Raw genomic sequence first — 4,099 nt, 5'->3', positions numbered from 1 at the left:
TCAACATGCATGTATACATATTTCGTAAAGCTTTTTTGAGTTGGTGGTTCTCATATAACTACTTGCCCATATAGGATTTTTAGCTATTATTTGATTTGCTAGAAGCACATACAAATACTTATCGAATAAGCACTCTTTGAGGTGCTGGTTTCTGAAAGCCAACGAAATGCAATTCTTTTACTTTCATCAAATAGATTACATCGCTTTTCCCCGGCGCCACTTGAAGGAACTGCTTCTTTATCCAGTTCACTCATACGCCCTGTCTACTATTTTCTAAATAGCAATGAAGGTTGACTTGATCCAACCAAAACCGTATTGTGAGTCTAACAAAACTTGCTTAGCCTTTATTTCGTGCTCAAACCTACCTATCATAATGAACTCCATAATCCTGGAAACCGTACTGAGGAGGCAGTGGGTCTGTATATTATTGTGCCTGTTCCCTCCGGTTTCAGAATCAGGACTATTCCTCCGGGAATCGTTCCTTGCGAAAAAATTCGTTATATACAGGCTAAGGTGAATGGTCCATGCTTAGATCCACGATTTGAGGATTGGTGCAAAAGGCGCATGGAAAATCTTTAAAAAAGGCTCGATGGGCGGTTTCTCTCAAAGAAAGCCGGTTCGCTGAAAGAGCTCCTTCGTCGTTGCAGGGAACAAGCGAAACGTTCAGCGAATTCGCGAATGCCAAGTGGATTCAGCAAGATAAACTGGGTGTAAAAGTCGAGTTTAGTATGTTCTGGAGTAGCATTTGAAGGACGGCGATAGAGCGTCTTTCATTGATTTTCTCACTGCGGCTAAGGTAGCGTTTTATGCTATGTTAGTTCTGGTCATGCAAGACTGTATGTGAGAGGAATCTGGCATTTGGTAATAGGATCGACCGCAGCGAACTGTGTTCATTCTGCGTTTTATGAGCACTATTTGTTCCGTTAACGAGAGTGCGGCTCGGACCACGGGTCAACCCACCAGTTCGATCACCTCGAACCTCTACAACGATGCCAACCTCGTGGCACAGCAACCAGCGAGCCATCAATGGGCAGCACTGACTGTTGCATTACGAGAAGGTAGGAAAATAAAGCGTTTTTTAATCAGGCAAAACATTGCGTATCGCTTTGACTTAAATTATGTAGTACGTACTTCTGAAAAAACTAGTGTCGCTTCAAGTGTCGTCAGGTACGACCCAAACGCATAGAAAACTGTTTGAGGCTTAGTGGCATGCTATTTTTCGGACTGAAGAATTTGGGCTAGGCTACGTGCGTACGTACCCAGCTGCGACACGTGCCGGCTTGCGATTGGAAGTACGTTCCTTTCTAGCCTATCAACGGATATTTCTGGATATAGGTAAGCATGAACTTTATGTTGCAAAGAGAATAGCCGAAATTACTGATATGAAATGAGTTTCCTATCGCGAAAACAGGATCTGTGTTAAAATTATGAGAGTCTCCTTGGGTAAATCTGGTGTCGCAAGCACGTACAAGACATTCTCGATTGCGCCCAAAACCGGAAGCTATGCCATCTGATAGTCGGTCGTAAAAACTCTGGAATTATGTCCAACACGCGCAAAAGGATATTTCGAGAAGGTTTGGATAATGCAGCATGACGTTGGACCCACTGGGCGCTAAAAGACTGGGGTGAGAACATTCTTCCGGTAACCATGGGCGAGTTGTAATGAATACATTATTGTGGTTTAAATATATGTATAAATATACGACCACGGCTATATAATCGCAAAGCGAATAGCTCTAAAGCGTTCATTCTTGCCACCCAACGATAAAGCTTTGACAAAATGATGCTTTCATATAGGAAAAAACTTGGACGGGCTCCTTCTAGTAACAAATGTGCATTCACCGACTGCTCCTAGTACAAGACAGAAAGCATTTTTTTAAAACAAAATAACAAGCTCGTGCGTCTTTTTTTTTGGGCGAAGATCAGTTAATATTGAAGCTTTACGTATTGGACCAATCGCCACCAAAATTAAAAATGTTGATCTTAGTCTGAAATAAACGGACTATATTGTTGCCAACGTTTATGTAGTTTCTGAGAACCTAAAAAAAAAGATTCCAGAAGGCAAACTAAGATCATCAATTGAATTCAGATTTAAACGATTTAAGAATCCATTAAAAGGCATTTTTTTAACGGCCGTCTTAGCGGAGAGAATATCTGTTCTAAACTTGGATCGTCCGAGTTTTAACGGTTAGTAAGATTTTGTTTGCGCCTTCTGAAATTTTCGCCGTTTCCTTCGTTTTAAGCTGCTCCATTTTTGAGATTTATATTCTGCTATCAGCCCAAAATTTTATTTCATTGGAATTTGTTTATGTAACGCATTTACGCTGCACACGAGTTTACACATATCAATATAACTTGACACAAAGTTACTATTAAAGCATTATTTGCCCATTAATAAACGAATATCTTGGAAATAACAGGCTTGGGTCTCGTTTGGAATTGAATTTGCGATCGTGATCATAACCGTCAGAAATGCACTTTTCGCGCACGCAGAACATCTAAACTGCCTAGTTCTGTTTAGCTACAGTTTTATTAATAGAGCATAAAAAATTCTCAGTTCAGGCGCGCTGCTCTGTATGTATAGATGTATTCTAAACGTTGCATATACACATATATACACACATGCATCGCCTTAACTTTAATGCATATTAACCAAACGTCCCAGTAAACGAAGCTACCCATAGAAGAGCAGATATATTATACATCACTTCGCGCAGATGACTTCTACAGGACGTAGGGTCTAACGTGAACGCCATTGTAATCATATCCAAGGTCGTTCGCGGGGTACTCGACGCCGCCAAACCAGAGGAGTGGCCCGAAGAAATTGTGAGGGCACATCAACTCTAATACTTTCCGGACCGATAGTTTAGAAAGGCGTCGAGATCCTGGTGCTAATAGAAACCTGGGCGACTAGCTCACTCAATCTCTCCGATCTGCACGTTATGAACTACCCGCTTCGGAACAGATGTGATCCAGGGCATCCCACTAGAGTTCTGTCCGTGCGTTATAATCATAAAGCATGTGCCCTTTCCCTGTTTAGCTGAAAATAACATTATTGTGCCTATTTCCGCTATTTTCCCATGACATACGTATGGATAAAGAAGCATATTAACAATCTGCAGATACTGCCCTTCACCCAACATTGATCCCATTGTCCAGTCGCAGCTGGTGGTCCTAACGGTAGTTTAAACCGACGCGACTTAAATCGCACATTTAACAGACTAATTAAAACATGTTACCGGAATTTCGATAGATACATATATCCACCGAGATTATATATATATATATATATATACCGAGATTATATATATATATATATCGAGAGAGAGATACCGCACGCAATTCACATATGAATTGCGTGCGTGAGGCTACCCGATAACTATAGTTCTAAATAGATATAAATTTAATCTAAAGGAAAATTAACGCTTATTGTTTACATGTAAAAGTATGTTGAATAAGAACGACATTCCGATTATTTCGACTATGTGGCAAAATACGACAAAAAAGATGAGCGTGGCATATGTAGCAATCTGATATCAATGAGACAGATCCTATCGCAGGTATAGATCTCAGATTAGCAACCATTAACCTCATTGTAATGACCAGAGCTAATCAATGCAAAAGTGTATCAGAAAGTGCTATTATTTATTAGATAGCACAGTCTAGCAATACTGGGTGGTAGGTTTGTCACAGTATGTCCGCATTTCGAAAGGCTCATGCGGATTTCAGTTTCTGTATCACTAACTCGAGTTCGGTACCAGTCCAAGGACATGCCGAAAGCTCAGTGGGATTATTGACGTTTCGAGGTCAACGTAGCTCAAAATAAAGTTCGTTTTCTTAGAAAAAATTAATCGACGAAAAAAGGCTGACACATATCTCAATTGCCACAGCTCTCATGGTGAAAATGGTACCTTCCAGAACTGCTAAAAACCAACCACTAACGCCCAAATGTGAAGAATCTTCTGGAGTACGCTTACGCAGTCATCCCAGTAGCCAATATACTCAAGATGAAGGACTATGCACGACAATTCATCCAAATTTACCAGTCATCCATCCTACCAAGAACCACAGGCCCTGCTGCGATGAATCTCTATTGCCT

Source organism: Varroa destructor, unplaced genomic scaffold (genome assembly GCF_002443255.2).
Source record: "Varroa destructor unplaced genomic scaffold, Vdes_3.0 BEIS01000005.1, whole genome shotgun sequence".
Lineage (NCBI taxonomy): Eukaryota > Metazoa > Arthropoda > Arachnida > Mesostigmata > Varroidae > Varroa > Varroa destructor.
This window is presented reverse-complemented; position numbering follows the sequence as displayed.